The sequence below is a fragment of the Dendrobates tinctorius genome, unplaced genomic scaffold, assembly GCF_039654945.1.
Source record: "Dendrobates tinctorius isolate UK_male_01 unplaced genomic scaffold, ASM3965494v1 ptg000155l, whole genome shotgun sequence".
In the NCBI taxonomy this organism is placed as follows: Eukaryota; Metazoa; Chordata; class Amphibia; order Anura; family Dendrobatidae; genus Dendrobates; species Dendrobates tinctorius.
In genome coordinates this window covers 21,186,353-21,204,711 of record NW_027361822.1, presented here as the reverse complement: position 1 = coordinate 21,204,711, position 18,359 = coordinate 21,186,353, and the positions used below count along the sequence as shown (strand labels likewise).

The 18,359-nt window shown below is 49.8% G+C and overlaps 1 protein-coding gene across 2 annotated transcripts in view; it reads right to left on the bottom strand.

Annotated features, from left to right (window-relative positions):
* Positions 1–17,306, bottom strand: part of LOC141051099 (uncharacterized) — an 82,154-nt gene extending 64,848 nt beyond the window's left edge. The window contains exon 1 of one of the 2 annotated variants that reach the window (XM_073547977.1): positions 17,138–17,306. The gene's annotated coding sequence lies outside the window, so the exon portion shown is untranslated. Of the gene's footprint in view, positions 1–12,368; positions 12,704–17,137 lie in introns of those variants that run through there. The other variant, XM_073547976.1, reaches the window with a different exon arrangement.
* Between the last annotated feature and the right edge of the window lie 1,053 nt (positions 17,307–18,359).

Sequence of the window (18,359 nt, the reverse complement as noted above, 5' to 3'; positions counted from 1 at the left end):
CTACCATTAACTACATCTCCCCATTGCTTGGGCACCCAGGGCCACGGACCGGGTCACCGCTGCTGTGACACATCCCCCTGACACTGGCCCGGTACCGAGTACCCCACAGCCCTGAGGAGGGCGACCCAATTTGGCGTCACGAACAGGATTACAGAGTCCGGAATCCCCGGGTCCTGTGTGCCATAGATTGTGTTTGTGAACTGTGTGTGAATTTGGCGCCAATTGCCGCGCTGCTTGGTGCGCGCGGGAAGAAGGGGCAGGCCTTCATGGGCGGAGCCTGTCGCAGAGCACGAAGAGGTGAAGTGCCGCGTGGGAAGAGGGGACAGCGCGCGAGAAGAGGAGTAGCTGAGGCCTAGGGCGCCGGGCCTGCAAAGCAGCCGCCGGTGAGCTCATACAACCCCCAGCCCGGGCCAACGTCCACTAGGGGGGGAGAAGATGTCCGCGCCAGATGGCAATGCAGCGGCCGTTGCCGTTGCCAATCACACGGTACCGCCAGGAGGAGAACCCGCCGCAGCGGTCCCCATCATGCCGCTGTCTATGCCCTACATACCGGGAGCGGCCTGGCTACCGCAGTACTCGGGTGAGTCACACACCCTGAGCGAATTTAAAGAGAGACTGTGCAGTTTGTTTAAAGTTTACCCTCTGTCTGAAGATCAGAAAGTGAATATCCTGATTGGACAGTTAACGGGTGCAGCACTGAGGGAGGTGAAAGTCTGGCAGGCCACCGATAAAGAGACTGTTGCAAAGGTCCTGGTCAAGCTGAGGAGCACCTTTCACACCCGTACTGCAGCTGAAATCAAGATGCGGTTCTTTGGCTGTAAACAGAGGGCACAAGACAGTATCAGGGACTATGTCCTCAACCTGCAGGAGGCGCTGCGAGCAGTTAAGCAAGTTGATCCTGACAGCGTAAAAGAAGAAGATAAACTGTTGAAGGAGCAGTTCATTGAAGGACTCCTGTCTAGTACCCACAGGGGGCAGCTACGCATCCTCACCATGCAAACTTTGCTGATTTTAAGGATAAAGCTATACGGGTACTGCTGGAACCCACGGACAGCCGTCCAGCGCCCCAGAGGCACCTAGCGATCACCTACCATCAGGAAACAACGCCTTTTCCTTCCATCCCTGTGGAGGCTGATGCCCAGACCCTGGATAAAGACCCCACGGAGGAGCTGCCTTTTCAGGTCCAGGAGCTGACCAAGGGAATGGCTGCACTTACCAAAACCGTGCAGTCCCTGCAAGAGTCCTCCAAAGAAAAGGTCCAGCTTGCTTCCAGTCCAGAGGATGTCCCATGACTCCGGAGGAGGAGAACCCCGCCACTTCGAGGAAGGAACAATGATCGCTATGACCAGGACGGACGTCCCATCTGTCGTCGCTGCTACAATGCAGGTCATCTTGTAAGGTACTGTCCTTTAAACGAGCAACCCCTGGGGCAAAGGGCCAACCCCCAGGAGTAGGTTCAGCAGGCCCGAGGAACTGGAGAGCCAATTATGTGGGAGGGAGACCTATCCTTCCTGTGGTGATTGACGGCATCCCCATGAATGCTTTGCTGGACACTGGCTCCCAGGTGACCACTATGCCGTACATTCTGTACAAGAGATATTGGGCTGATTCTGAACTCACCCGTGGCTGATGAACTAACAGTAGTTGCTAGTAATGGTCATACCTTGCCGCAGATTGGATGCAAGGAAATTACTGTTAAAGTGGGGCGGGTAGAACTAAAATCACAAGGTCTGATAATTGTTGATATTGATCGACGTGAATGTAATCCCATGATGACTCTTGGTACAAATGTAATTGAAAACTGTCTGTCCGAGGTTATTGTCTTGTTGCAACAGGTGGCTGAGACTGCTGGTTCTGGTGACCAACGAGTCCTGCAGAAGGAGATCCGAGCCCTGATGCAAAGACAACAGGTAGAACTCTCTGGTGGAGAGATTGGCAGCGTCAGAGTGAGTGATGCTTTCCCCATTGTAATACCCCCCAGGAGTGAAATGTTGATATGGTGTCGGGCAGCTATAGGCCTTAGAGGGAGGGATTACCAGGCATTGGTGGAACCGGTATACTCCGAAAGTAGGCCCACTGTCCTGACAGCCAGAGGGGTGGTTGATGTACAAAAGGGGAGAGTACCTGTACGCCTTTTGAACTGTGGGGAGGAGGAAGCCACAATACCTCGGTACGCCACAGTTGCCAAGCTGCTCACTGTTAATAACAACTCATTGCAGGCAGCAGAGCCCTTGGTCTCTTCCGACCAGGTGGAGGACAATGGCTCTGGAAAGCAGCTAGAAGAGTGGCTCCTGAAAGGAAGCAACAGCCTCCGGAGACCAATTCAACACATCAGCACCCTTCTTAGTCAGATCAGTCAATGGCTTGGCAATACTAGAAAATTTTGCTATAAATTTCCGATAAAAATTAGCAAACCCCAAAAACTTCAGGAGGGCCTTCAAAGAAGTGGGCTGAACCCAATCATAAATGGCCTGTACCTTGGCCGGGTCCATTTCAATAGTTGACGGAGACAAAATAAATCCCAAAACTGAAATCCTCTGTACTCCAAAAATGCATTTCGATCCTTTGACATACAGGGAATTCTCCCTCAAGATCCGGAATACAGTCCGAATATGTTCCACATGAGAATCCCAATCCTTGGAGAAGATCAAAATATCATCCAGATAGATAATCAAAAATTTATCGACAAAGTCTCGGAAAATATCGTTCATGAAGCACTGGAAGACAGAAGGGGCATTAGTGAGCCCAAAAGGCATCACCAGGTACTCAAAATGTCCCTCCGGAGTATTAAACGCCGTCTTCCATTCATCCCCCTGCTTAATGCGGATAAGATTATACGCCCCCCTGAGGTCAAGCTTGGTAAACCAGCAAGCACCTCTAACTCTAGAGAATAGATCCGAAATCAGGGGTAACGGATACTGATATTTAATAGTAATTTTATTGAGGGCACAATATTCAATACAAGGCCTTAAAGAACCATCCTTTTTGGCCACAAAAAAAAAACCGGCACCTAAGGGTGAAGAGGATGGTCTAATATGACCCTTCTCCAACGCCTCCTTAATATAGGACCGCATAGCCTCGTGCTCGGGTACAGATAAATTGAAGAGCCGACCCTTGGGAAATTTACACCCCGGGCTTAGTTCAATTGCACAGTCATAACTCCTATGAGGAGGCAAGGACGCAGACTCATTATCACTAAATACATCATGAAAGTCCGCCAAATAGTCAGGAACATCATGCGACTGAGGAGAGGTGGAAAAAAACCGGAGCCTCACTAAAGGCACACCGACAACCCCAACTCACCACAGACACAGACTTCCAATCCAAAACTGGATTATGAATTTGCAACCAGGGAAACCCCAGAACAACGGCATCATGCAGACCATGCAACACCAAAAATCTGCAATTTTCTTGATGGTCTGGGGCGACCCGCATGACCACCTGGGTCCAAAACTGAGGTTTATTTTTAGCCAAAGGAGTAGCATCAATCCCCCTCAAAGGGATAGGCGTCTGCAGAGGTGTCATCGGAAATCCACAACGTTTAGCAAAATCCAAGTCCATTATGTTTAGCGCTGCTCCCGAATCCACAAAAGCCTTGGCGGAAAATGTGGACAGGGAGCAGATCAGAGTAATTGCCAGAAGAAACTTAGGTTGAACACCACCAACAGAAAACGTGTGTGCAAAGCGTTTCTCTTGTTTAGGACAAACAGAAATAATATGCGAGGCATCTCCACAGAAAAAACACAGCTTATTACGCCTTCTGAACTCCTGACATTGCGCCTTAGACAAAACTCTATCACATTGCATAGGTTCAGACGTCAGTTCAACCGGTGGCAACACCTCTCGTGCAATCCTGCGTTCACGTAAACGCCGATCAACCTGAATGGCTAATGACATAGAATCGTCCAGACCAGAGGGAACAGGAAATCCCACCATAGTATCTTTTACGGCTTCTGACAAACCCTTCCGAAAGAGAGCAGCCAAGGCATTATCATTCCAGGTAGTAAGGACCGCCCACTTTCGGAACTTTTGACAGTACAACTCTGTAGAATCTTGACCCTGGTTTAATGCCAACAGGGTCTTTTCAGCCTGATCAATAGCATTAGGTTCATCATACAACAACCCCAAAGCTTGAAAGAATGCGTTCACATTAGTCAGAATAGGATCATCTGGTTTCAAAGAAAACGCCCAATCCTGGGGATCGCCACGCAGCAAAGAGATGACAATTTTAACCTGCTGCGCGGAGCTCCCTGACGAGTTAGGCTTCAAGGCAAAAAATAATTTACAATTATTTTTGAAACTCAAAAATTTAGATCGATCCCCAAAAAATACATCAGGTGTAGGGATCTTTGGTTCAACAGCATGCGAACGAGCAAGGTAGGCGGAAATTGCCAGCACTTCCGCAGCGAGCTGCTCCACACGATCAGACAATTGCTTTATCTCCATTGAGAGAAAAAAAAATTCCCCCTACGGCCTCAGAGATATAGAGGAAATAATATACACACACTTTTTTTTTTTTTAAACACAATTCTTTCCTGCTATTGAGTACCCTAGGATCTGCGGTATGGCGGGTGATTCTGTTATGATTGAGTCACCGTAGGAGGCAAAAACAAAAATGCTAGCTAAGTCCAGAAAACCAGAGAGGTTGGCAGCTATCGGATTGCAGACCCCTGATCCTATCACAACAACTAACAGTAGCCGTGGGGGTTCCTACGATGCCCTAGACCCCTCGATCACAGCCGGAGAATAAAATAGGCCTAAAGAAAGAAAGGGGAAATCTAAACTGCCCCAGAGCAGACCCCAAAGCAATAAGCAGCCTCAACATATAATGACGGTGAAGCAAGATGAAAACACTAACACAGACAGAAAGATAGACTGAGCAAAGACGGGGCCCAAAACTACCTAGATAGGAAAGGACAGGAAGGCTGCTGTCTGCAATCCTTGAAAAACCCTATGAAAATAAGAGCCAACAGACTGACAGTGAAAAAGGCCCTGAAGACGGTAGGCTTCAAAAAGCTATGTCAGTACTCAGGAATATTCTGAAGACAGAGCAACCGGCAAAAGGAGATTCAGCTCATCCAGCAGGGAATGACAGAATCCAGAAAAGCAAGGAAAACAAAAACAAAACACAAATGCAAACAGGCAAAGCAGAAACTTAGCTTTAGGGAAGCAGGAATCAGACTGGTGTCCTAGAAGTCCACAGAGAAATCACCCGCAGGGCAGGAGGGCGTCGGCAGCCTTATATCCAGTCAGTGACTCCACTCAGCCAGTCATCCTCATTAGACTCAGGTGCCTGATAATCAGGCTCATTACCTTCCTTTACCAGAATAGGGGGTTCCCCAGACCTCAGTGAAGAAGGGGAAAATGAACTCACAACAAGGTCCCCTGAGCTTGAGCCATGCGGATTAACTGTTGGAACTCTCTCCTTTGGGGAGTGTGCGGGCTCCACTGCTTCAGGGTGACGTCTGAGGGCTCACTGATGAGAAGACTGCTGAACTCTTTCAGCACGTTCATGCCCAGGGTGACGGCATGTCCGTTACCTGTTTCTCCAATGGTCAACACCACTCCCTTCCGACCCAGATCTTTGTCATAGATGGCTATTTGCATCCAGACCACTCCTGCGACCGGAAAGGGTAAGTGATTGGCAGCTGTCAACTTTATCACTGGGCCCCACTCAGGCCGCATTGCTTCAGGAAAGTGTCACCGAAAGTTAGTTTCAGGCATCGTAGTAACCAGCGAGCCAGTATCTACCAGACAACATACTGCTCGATTGTCCAATTCAGCCCAAACGAGAACGCATGTAGAGACTAGATGTGTGGGACTTCTGTTACTCCTTCATGACTGTTCAGGCAACTGGGCGGTGTCCCCAGGGCTCGGAGCCCTCTAGTTTAACGGGTGACGTTGAAGGGGCCTACCCCATCGTGGGCACTCCCGAGCCATATGTCCAATTTCTCCACAATTATAACAGGTGAGGGGTCTCTCTCGATGGAACATCCTTGTTTCAAACCAGGGTTCGGGGTCATCTCTGCCCCCTGGCGGATTTAAGGTACCTCCCGACTTCTTTACATCAGCCAACTCTCCTCCAATATCCTGAATTTCTTTCTGCAATTCATCCACCCATTGTGGTTCAGTGATCATGTTTACAGATACCTCTCCGCTTTGGACCTTCCCTACCAGGACTGTCACTCCCTGCTCCTGCTCGTGTGTGCGTGCTTTGCTTCCTATCTCAGAAAAGGTCATGTGAGGATTCACCCGCAAGCGCTCCTGCAAAGCCTGTTTCATCAGCACGTCCCGCAAGCCTGTCACCGGTTGATCTCACAGCAATACGTCAGTAGGCCCTACGACTATGCCGTCCTTTCTAATGATAGCAGTATGGATCTCATGAAGAGTGTTCATGCACTGAGTCACCGTTTCCCCCTCCCTATGCATATGGCTAAATAGACGCATCCTTAACTCCCCTACATCTGTGGGGTCCCCATGGGACTCCTCCAAAATTTGTAGCACTCGCTCTCTGGGGGGTCGTAACATAACTGAATCTCTGGCTTCTCCATCTAGATCCATCATGGCCACCTCGGCTTCTAATGCAGTGGTCATGGGGTGCATCTTCATCATCTCCTGACCGAAGTGGCATATCCTGGCTCTCCTAGGCGAAGTTTTGCAGGGCTGTGGAGTCGGAGTCGGTGCTCATTTTGGTGGAGTTGGAGTCGGTATAAAATGGACCGACTCCGAAAATATATAATAAATTGGGTTCAATGCAGAATATGCTGAATATTTTTTCATAGGAATTTGGGAAAGTTATGAAATGTCCTATAAATGACTGTTCTAGTCCTGATCTAAGGCTACATTCACACACAGCGTTTTTCCTGCGTTTTTTGAGGATACGTTTTTCAGTTGCAAAAGCAGATCAGCTTTTTAAAAAACTGCATCACCTGAAAGGTTTTTGAGCTCATAGATAATGTTTTCAATAGCAGAGCAGATTTCTAATCTGCTTTTATCTATATATCCATTTATCCATATCTGTCTATCCATATCATATCTGTACCAAAAAGAATGAAAGCCGGATAGCACACAGACTAACACTCCTTTTTTTTAGCACCAGTCAGGTACACCTCATAGCTGCCCAAAAGGACGCCCAGGACAGGCATTGCTCGTCTTCAGTAACATCAACATCAACTGATAGTTGGAATAAATAGACTGCATTCATCACCACATCTTCATAAGGTGCAGGCTTTATTTTCAAGTGTAGGGGTGTGCAGTATGAGGTTCTGCAGCAGCTGAGGTGTGCAGTATGAAATTCTGCGGAACAGTTTGAGATTCTGCCCCCTCCCCCAGGTTTGATCCTGGCTACGCCCATAGTGTGAATGTAGCCTGAGGATCTAGGCTTTATCTTAGCCGAGATAAGTCATAGTGTGTTAGTGTATGTGTATTGTGGTGCAGTGACCGCTGTGTCCACTAGGGGGCGCTGTGTGGGTGTCCCAGGACAGCCGTATAAACATTTCCATTGCCCTGATAGGTGTAGGATACTGAAAGATCATAATGATCAGCAGAGGTACTGCTGACTAGTACGTTCTGTTACAATGTGTCAGGGAAGCCTGTGTGTGGTTGTCTGCAATAGGACCTTGGGTGAGGTCATAGCCATGTGATCACCTGTGGGTGTGGTTATGGACCATATAAGGTACTTGAGGTCTGGTCACAAGTGAGTGAATGCAGGGACCCGATTGGTCCAGAGAGGAAGGTCCCGCTGACATAGGGCTTCCTGCCTGACAGCACATGTGGACGCTGTGTGTAATGGCGATGTGTGCCTGTTAGTTCCCTGGAGGGAATAAACGTGCAGCATGGTGAAACAGCACGAGGCAACCCTGACGTGGGTGAGATAACTTGGTGGCTAGAAAGCCTGCGCATTGAACAGTGCATAATTTCTGTGATGCAAGGATAACAGAGCTGAACTCTGTAATGGACGCAATGCTGACTTTATGCTGTTTTCTGTTGCTGTGACGGTTTGTGAAGCTGAAATAAACCGCATGGATTATACTGCTTTATGAAAACCTGTGCTGGATGTGACTTATTCGCTGCCAAGCGAGTGTCCCCTAACCCTGAAGGACAGCGCTACCTCACAGTATATATATATATATATATATATATATATATATATATATATATATATATACACATACACATACACTCACTGGCCACTTTATTAGGTACACCTGTCCAACTGTGTGTTAAGACTTAATTTCTAATCAGCCAATCACATGGCGGCAACTCAGTGCATTTAGGCATGTAGACATGGTCAAGACAATCTCCTGCAGTTCAAACCGAGCATCAGTATGGGGAAGAAAGGTGATTTGAGTGCCTTTGAACGTGGCATGATTGTTGGTGCCAGAAGGGCTGGTCTGAGAATTTCAGAAACTGCTGATCTACTGGGATTTTCACGCACAACCATCTCTAGGGTTTACAGAGAATGGGCCGAAAAAGAAAAAAAATCCAGTGAGCGGCAGTTCTGTGGCCGGAAATGCCATGTTGATGCCAGAGGTCAGAGGAGAATGGGCAGACTGGTTCGAGCTGATAGAAAGGCAACAGTGACTCAAATTGCCACCCGTTACAACCAAGGTAGGCAGAAGAGCATCTCTGAACGCACAGTGCGTCGAACTTTGAGGCAGATGGGCTACAGCAGCAGAAGACCACACTGGGTACCACTCCTCTCAGCTAAGAACAGGAAACTGAGGCTACAATTTGCACAAGCTCATCGAAATTGGACAGTAGAAGATTGGAAAAACGTTGCCTGGTCTGATGAGTCTCGATTTCTGCTGCGACATTCGGATGGTAGGGTCAGAATTTGGCGTAAACAACATGAAAGCATGGATCCATCCTGCCTTGTATCAACGGTTCAGGCTGGTGGTGGTGGTGTCATGGTGTGGGGAATTTTTTCTGGGCACTCTTTGGGCCCCTTGGTACCAATTGAGCATCGTTGCAACGCCACAGCCAACCTGAGTATTGTTGCTGACCATGTCCATCCCTTTATGACCACAATGTACCCAACATCTGATGGCTACTTTCAGCAGGATAATGCGCCATGTCATAAAGCTCGAATCATCTCAGATTGGTTTCTTGAACATGACAATGAGTTTACTGTACTCAAATGGCCTCCTCAGTCACCAGATCTCAATCCAATAGAGCATCTTTGGGATGTGGTGGAACGGGAGATTCGCATCAGGGATGTGCAGCCGACAAATCTGCGCCAACTGTGTGATGCCATCATGTCAATATGGTCCAAAATCTCTGAGGAATGCTTCCAGCACCTTGTTGAATCTCTGCCACGAAGAATTGAGGCAGTTCTGAAGGCAAAAGGGGGTCCAACCCCTTACTAGCATGGTGTACCTAATAAAGTGGCCAGTGAGTGTATATATATATATATATATATATATATACACATACACACACACACACAGTACAGACTAAAAGTTTGGACACACATTCTCAATCAAAGCGTTTTCTTTATTTTCATGACTATGAAAATTGTAGATTCACTCTGAAGGCATCAAAACTATGAATTAACACATGTGGAATTATATAATTAACAAAAAAGTGTGAAACAACTGAAAATACTGTGTCTTATATTCTAGGTTCCTCAAAGTAGCCACCTTTTGCTTTGATTTCTGCTTTGCACACTCTTGGCATTCTCTTGATGAGCTTCAAGAGGTAGTCACCGGAAATGGTTTTCACTTCACAGGTGTGCCCTGTCAGGTTTAATAAGTGGGATTTCTTGCCTTATAAATGAGGTTGGGAACATCAGTTGTGTTGTACAGAAGTCTGGTGGATACACAGCTGATAGTCCTACTGAATAGACTGTTAGGGTTTGTATTATGGCAAGAAAAAAGCAGCTGAGTAAAGAAAAACGAGTGGCCATCATTACTTTAAGAAATGAAGGTCAGTCAGTCCGAAAAATTGGGAAAACTTTGAAAGTGTCCCCAAGTGCAGTGGCAAAAACCATCAAGCGCTACAAAGAAACTGGCTCACATGAGGACCTCCCCAGGAAAGGAAGACCAAGAGTCACCTCTGCTGTGGAGGATAAGTTCATCCGAGTCACCAGCCTCAGAAATCGCAGGTTAACGGTTAACAGCATCTCAGATTAGAGACCAGGTCAATGCCACACAGAGTTCTAGCAGCAGACACATCTCTACAACAACTGTTAAGAGGAGACTTTGTGCAGCAGGCCGTCATGGTAAAATAGCTGCTAGGAAACCACTGCTAAGGACAGGTAACAAGCAGAAGAGACTTGTTTGGGCTATAGAGCACAAGGAATGGACATTAGACCAGTGGAAATCTGTGCTTTGGTCTGATGAGTCCAAATTTGAGATCTTTGGTTCCAACCACCGTGTCTTTGTGCGAAGCAGAAAAGGTGAATGGATGGACTCTACATGCCTGGTTCCCACTGTGAAGCATGGAGGAGGAGGTGTGATGGTGTGGGTGTGCTTTGCTGGTGACACTGTTGGGGATTTATTCAAAATTGAAGGCATACTGAACCAGCATGGCTACCACAGCATCTTGCAGCGGCATGCTATTCCATCCGGTTTGCGTTTAGTTGGACCATCATTTATTTTTCAACAGGACAATGACCCCAAACACACCTCCAGGCTGTGTAAGGGCTATTTGACCAAGAAGGAGTGTGATGGGGTGCTACGCCAGATGACCTGGGCTCCACAGTCACCAGACCTGAACCCAATCGAGATGGTTTGGGGTGAGCTGGACCGCAGAGTGAAGGCAAAAGGGCCAACAAGTGCTAAGCATCTCTGGGAACTCCTTCAAGACTGTTGGAAGACCATTTCCAGTGACTACCTCTTAAAGCTCATCAAGAGAATGCCAAGAGTGTGCAAAGCAGTAATCAAAGCAAAAGGTGGCTACTTTGAGGAACCTAGAATATAAGACATATTTTCAGTTGTTTCACACATTATATAATTCCACATGTATTAATTCATAGTTTTGATGCCTTCAGAGTGAATCTACAATTTTCATAGTCATGAAAATGAAGAAAACTCTTTGAATGAGAAGGTGTGTCCAAACTTTGGTCTGTACCGTATACATGTACATGTATACAGTGTATTACATATTTACAATTTATTACAGTTTTGTGTTCTAAAGTTGTATTCCAATAAATATATTATGTTCTATCTAAATATCTTGATTATTGGATCATAGAAACGATTGTCTGATGTTCACATTGTACTACAATAAATTTTTCACTTAAATATAAGCAATATATGTGGGAGTCGGAGTCGCAGATTTGGCTTACCGACTCCACAGCCCTTTTGCGTTCCCAGAGCGACGAACGTGGTGTGAAGTATGTGGCGCCGCTGGAGTGTCACTCAGTTCAGTGACGGAGGCTGGGGTGAAGTAACCCGGCTCTGTATGATTTACTTAGTCAGAATTAGGCATTGCGCCCGTGGCAGTCAGCGGAGAGGTGCGGGATGGATTTTCAGTCACTGGAGTCAACAGACACACACAAATAAGTTGCTCACAGTCAGTGTGTGTATGGGCTGGGGAGCTGCAGCGCGGGCCTGAATTATTGCATGGCTCCACGGAGAGGAAATCAACCTTCTCCTGCTGCTTGCTCTGTCTTCACACCAAGTGTCCTGTTTTACCGCGACCGACTCTTTTATCTCTGTCACACCCCCTACAGTTGGGTGCAAAGGTCTGTCCCCCCGGCAACAATGGTCATATCCCCAAAAGTTCCGGAACCGACGCAAGAGAGGTAGCACTGGCCTGGTCCATCTTCCTACACATATACCAAGATAGGGAGCGTATACTAGGATAGGGAGCATATGCCATGATGGGGGAGCATATACCAGGACGGGGGAGCATATACTAGGATGGGGAGGCATATACCAGGATGGGGGGGGCATATACCAGGACGGGGGAGCATATACTAGGATGGAGGGGCATATACTAGGATGGGAGGTCATATACTAGGATGGGGGGGCATATACTAGGATGGGGAGGCATATACCAGGATGGGGAGGCATATACCAGGATGGGGGGGGCATATACCAGGATGGGGGGGGCATATACTAGGATGGAGACATCTACCAGGATGGGGGTAATATACAGGCCCGGATTGGCCACTTACCTAACCGGGCATTTTCCCGCTGGGCCGCCATTTTAATGCACTTATGGGTCGTTGCCTGGGCGCCCGCTCCTCTGGTCGTTTGCCAGATAATGCCGGCACTTTAAATTTGCTGGCAAGGCGGCAGGCAGCGCTGCGGCACCCTAGAGGGTTCTTTGAGGGCGGAGCCAGAGACTGCTGGCAGGGGGGAAACAGCAGTTGCAGCACAAAACTGCCACACGGAGAAAGGATCTTGCGCTCCGCTCACCTCACACCAGCAGCTTGTCCTCCAAAGCCCCCACGGACGTATTCCTGCTGCTCCGCACTCCATCTTTTCCCCACCTGACAGTGAGTGTCCGTGGGGGCTGCATTATGTGCTCTGCTACCAGCAGCACCTACAATTTAGCCTGAACGCTGGTGTTGCTGATACCGTGCAAAGTCTTGTCATGTGATCACAGAAGGGAAGGTGTCAGGGCCCCTGATCATGTGACCCCTGTCTCCTCCCCTCCTGTGACCTCATCACAGGTCCTGTGCGCACAGCACTGAGAGCAGCCATGTACGTGGAGTGCGGCCCTGCGGGTGAAAGTCGGTGCCAGAGGCTCCATTATTCTCTATATGGAGGTCGGTGCCGGAGGCTCCAATGTTCTCTATGTGGAGGTCGATGCTGGAAGCTCCATTATTCTCTATGTGGAGTGTGGCTCTGCGGGTGGAGGTCGTGCCGGAGGCTCCATTATTCTCTATGTGGAGTGTGGCTCTGCGGGTGGAGGTCGTGCCGGAGGCTCCATTATTCTCTATGTGGAGTGGGGCTCTGCGGGCGGAGGTCGGTGCTGGAGGCTCCATTATTCTCTATGTGGAGTGCGGCTCTGCGGGTGGAGGTCGGTGCTGGAGGCTCCATTATGATCTTTGTGGAGTGTGGCTCTGCGGGTGGAGGTCGGTGCTGGAAGATCCATTATTCTCTACGTAGAGTGCGGCTCTGCAGGTGGAGGTCGGTGCTGGAGGCTCCATTATTCTCTATGTGGAGTGTGGCTCTGCAGGTGGAGGTCTGTGCCGGAGGCTCCATTATTCTCTATGTGGAGTGAGGCTCTGCGGGTGGAGGTCTGTGCCGGAGGCTCCATTATTCTCTTTGTGGAGTGTGGCTCTGCAGGTGGAGGTCTGTGCCGGAGGCTCCATTATTCTCTATGTGGAGTGTGGCTCTGCAGGTGGAGGTCTGTGCCGGAGGCTCCATTATTCTCTATGTGGAGTGTGGCTCTGCGGGTGGAGGTCGTGCCGGAGGCTCCATTATTCTCTATGTGGAGTGTGGCTCTGCGGGTGGAGGTCGTGCCGGAGGCTCCATTATTCTCTATGTGGAGTGGGGCTCTGCGGGCGGAGGTCGGTGCTGGAGGCTCCATTATTCTCTATGTGGAGTGCGGCTCTGCGGGTGGAGGTCGGTGCTGGAGGCTCCATTATGATCTTTGTGGAGTGTGGCTCTGCGGGTGGAGGTCGGTGCTGGAAGATCCATTATTCTCTACGTAGAGTGCGGCTCTGCAGGTGGAGGTCGGTGCTGGAGGCTCCATTATTCTCTATGTGGAGTGTGGCTCTGCAGGTGGAGGTCTGTGCCGGAGGCTCCATTATTCTCTATGTGGAGTGAGGCTCTGCGGGTGGAGGTCTGTGCCGGAGGCTCCATTATTCTCTTTGTGGAGTGTGGCTCTGCAGGTGGAGGTCTGTGCCGGAGGCTCCATTATTCTCTATGTGGAGTGTGGCTCTGCAGGTGGAGGTCTGTGCCGGAGGCTCCATTATTCTCTATGTGGAGTGCGGCTCTGCGGGTGGAGGTTGGTGCCGGAGGCCCCATTATTCTCTATGTGGAATGCGGGTGGAGGTCGGTGCCAGAGGCTCCATTATTCTCTATGTGGAGTGCAGCTCTGTGGGTGGAGTTCTGTGCCGGAGGCTCCATTATTCTCTCTGTGGAGTGTGGCTCTTCGGGTGGAGTTCTGTGCAGTGCGGCTCTGCGGGTGGAGGTCGGTGCTGGAGGCCCCATTATTCTCTATGTGGAGTGTGGCTCTTCGGGTGGAGGTCGGTGCCAGAGGCTCCATTATTCTCTATGTGGAGTGCGGGTCTGCGAGTGGAGGTAGGTGCTGGAGGCCCCATTATTCTCTATGTGGAGTGCGGGTGGAGGTCGGTGCTGGAGGCTCCTCTATTCTCTATGTGGAGTGGAGGTCAGTGCTGGAGGCTCCATTATTCTCTATGTGGAGTGCGGGTGGAGGTCGGTGCCGGAGGCTCCATTATTCTCTGGATTGTGGCTCTGCGGGTGGATGTCGGTGTTGGAGACTCCATTATTCTCTGTGGAGTGCGGCTCTGCGGGTGGAGGTTGGTGCCGGAGGCCCCATTATTCTCTATGTGGAGTGCGGGTGGAGGTCGGTGCTGGAGGCTCCATTATTCTCTATGTAGAGTGCGGCTCTGCGGGTGGAGGTCTGTGCCGGAGGCTCCATTATTCTCTATGTGGAGTGAGGCTCTGCAGGTGGAGGTCTGTGTCGGAGGCTCCATTATTCTCTATGTGGAGTGTGGCTCTGCGGGTGGAGTGTGGCTCTGCGGGTGGAGATCTGTGCCGAAGGCTCCATTATTCTCTATGTGGAGTGACGCTCTGCGGGTGGAGGTCAGTGCTGGAGGCTCCATTATTCTCTATGTGGAGTGCGGGTGGAGTTCGGTGCTGGAGCCTCCACTATTCTCTTTATTCAAAATTGAAGGCATACTGAACCAGCATGGCTACCACAGCATCTTGCAGCGGCATGCTATTCCATCCGGTTTGCGTTTAGTTGGACCATCATTTATTTTTCAACAGGACAATGACCCCAAACACACCTCCAGGCTGTGTAAGGGCTATTTGACCAAGAAGGAGTGTGATGGGGTGCTACGCCAGATGACCTGGCCTCCACAGTCACCAGACCTGAACCCAATCGAGATGGTTTGGGGTGAGCTGGACCGCAGAGTGAAGGCAAAAGGGCCAACAAGTGCTAAGCATCTCTGGGAACTCCTTCAAGACTGTTGGAAGACCATTTCCAGTGACTACCTCTTAAAGCTCATCAAGAGAATGCCAAGAGTGTGCAAAGCAGTAATCAAAGCAAAAGGTGGCTACTTTGAGGAACCTAGAATATAAGACATATTTTCAGTTGTTTCACACATTATATAATTCCACATGTATTAATTCATAGTTTTGATGCCTTCAGAGTGAATCTACAATTTTCATAGTCATGAAAATGAAGAAAACTCTTTGAATGAGAAGGTGTGTCCAAACTTTGGTCTGTACCGTATACATGTACATGTATACAGTGTATTACATATTTACAATTTATTACAGTTTTTTGTGTTCTAAAGTTGTATTCCAATAAATATATTATGTTCTATCTAAATATCTTGATTATTGGATCATAGAAACGATTGTCTGATGTTCACATTGTACTACAATAAATTTTTCACTTAAATATAAGCAATATATGTGGGAGTCGGAGTCGCAGATTTGGCTTACCGACTCCACAGCCCTTTTGCGTTCCCAGAGCGACGAACGTGGTGTGAAGTATGTGGCGCCGCTGGAGTGTCACTCAGTTCAGTGACGGAGGCTGGGGTGAAGTAACCCGGCTCTGTATGATTTACTTAGTCAGAATTAGGCCACGCGCCCGTGGCAGTCAGCGGAGAGGTGCGGGATGGATTTTCAGTCACTGGAGTCAACAGACACACACAAATAAGTTGCTCACAGTCAGTGTGTGTATGGGCTGGGGAGCTGCAGCGCGGGCCTGAATTATTGCATGGCTCCACGGAGAGGAAATCAACCTTCTCCTGCTGCTTGCTCTGTCTTCACACCAAGTGTCCTGTTTTACCGCGACAGACTCTTTTATCTCTGTCACACCCCTTACAGTTGGGTGCAAAGGTCTGTCCCCCCGGCAACAATGGTCATATCCCCAATAGTTCCGGAACCGACGCAAGAGAGGTAGCACTGGTCTGGTCCATCTTCCTACACATATACCAAGATAGGGAGCATATGCCATGATGGGGGAGCATATACCAGGACGGGGGAGCATATACCAGGATGGGGGGGCATATACTAGGACGGGGGGGCATATACCAGGATGGGGGAGCATATACTAGGACGAGGGAGCATATACCAGGACGAGGGAGCATATATTAGGACGAGGGAGCATATACCAGGAGGTAGGGACATACACCAAGATCATGAAGCATATACTAGGATGGGGGAGCATATATCAGGATGCAGGGGTATATACCAGGATGGGGGGGCATATACCAGGATGGGGGAGCATATATTAGGACGAGGGAGCATATACCAGGATGGGGGCATATACTAGGATGGGGGAGGATATACTAGGATGGGAGGTCATATACCAGGATGGGGGGGGCATATACTTGGATGGGGAGGCATATACCAGGATGGTGGGGCATATACTAGGATGGGGAGGCATATACTAGGACGGGGGGGCATATACTAGGATGGGGAGGCATATACCAGGATGGGGAGGGCATATACTAGGATGGGGGGGCATATACCAGGATGGGGGGGCATATACTAGGATGGAGACGGCATATACTAGGATGGGGAGGCATATACTAGGATGGGAGGTCATATACCAGGATGGGGGGGCATATACTAGAATGGGGAGGCATATACCAGGATGGGGGGGGCATATACTAGGATGGGGAGGCATATACCAGGATGGGGGGGCATATACCAGGATGGGGGGGCATATACTAGGATGGAGACATCTACCAGGATGGGGGTAATATGCAGGCCCGGATTGGCCACTTACCTAACCGGGCATTTTCCCGCTGGGCCGCCATTTTAATGCACTTATGGGTCGTTGCCTGGGCGCCCGCTCCTCTGGTCGTTTGCCAGATAATGCCGGCACTTTAAATTTGCTGGCAAGGCGGCAGGCAGCGCTGCGGCACCCTAGAGGGTTCTTTGAGGGCGGAGCCAGAGACTGCTGGCAGGGGGGAAACAGCAGTTGCAGCACAAAACTGCCACACGGAGAAAGGATCTTGCGCTCCGCTCACCTCACACCAGCAGCTTGTCCTCGAAAGCCCCCACGGACATATTCCTGCTGCTCCGCACTCCATCTTCTCCCCACCTGACAGTGAGTGTACGTGGGGGCGGCATTATGTGCTCTGCTACCAGCAGCACCTACAATTTAGCCTGAACGCTGGTGTTGCTGATACCATGCAAAGTCTTGTCATGTGATCACAGAAGGGAAGGTGTCAGGGCCCCTGATCATGTGACCCCTGTCTCCTCCCCTCCTGTGACCTCATCACAGGTCCTGTGCTCACAGCACTGAGAGCAGCCATGTATGTGGAGTGCGGCCCTGCGGGTGAAAGTCGGTGCCAGAGGCTCCATTATTCTCTATATGGAGGTCGGTGCCGGAGGCTCCAATGTTCTCTATGTGGAGGTCGGTGCTGGAATCTCCATTATTCTCTATGTGGAGTGTGGCTCTGAGGGTGGAGGTCTGTGCTGGAGGCTCCATTCTCTATGTGGAGTGCGGCTCTGCGGGTGCAGGTCGGTGCTGGAGGCTCCATTATTCTCTATGTGGAGTGCGGCTCTGCGGTTGGAGGTCGGTGCTGGAAGATCCACTATTCTCTATGTGGAGTGCGGCTCTGCGGGTGGAGGTCGGTGCTGGAGGCTCCATTATGATCTTTGTGGAGTGCGGCTCTGCGGGTGGAGGTCGGTGCTGGAGGCTCCATTATGATCTTTGTGGAGTGTGGCTCTGCAGGTGGAGGTCGGTGCTGGAGGCTCCATTATTCTCTATGTGGAGTGCGGCTCTGCGGGTGGAGGTCGGTGCCGGAGGCTCCATTATTATCTATGTGGAGTGCGGCTCTGCGGGTGGAGGTCGGTGCTGGACGCTCCATTATGATCTTTGTGGAGTGCGGCTCTGCGGGTGGAGGTCGGTGCTTGAAGCTCCATTATTCTCTTTGTGGAGTGTGGCTCTTCAGGTGGAGGTCGGTGCTGGAGGCTCCATTCTCTATGTGGAGTGCGGCTCTGCGGGTGGAGGTCGGTGCTGGAGGCCCCATTATTCTCTATGTGGAGTGTGGCTCTGCGGGTGGAGGTCGGTGCTGGAGGCTCCATTATGATCTTTGTGGAGTGCGGCTCTGCGGGTGGAGGTCGGTGCTTGAAGCTCCATTATTCTCTTTGTGGAGTGTGGCTCTGCAGGTGGAGGTCTGTGCCGGAGGCTCCATTATTCTCTATGTGGAGTGAGGCTCTGCGGGTGGAAGTCTGTGCTGGAGG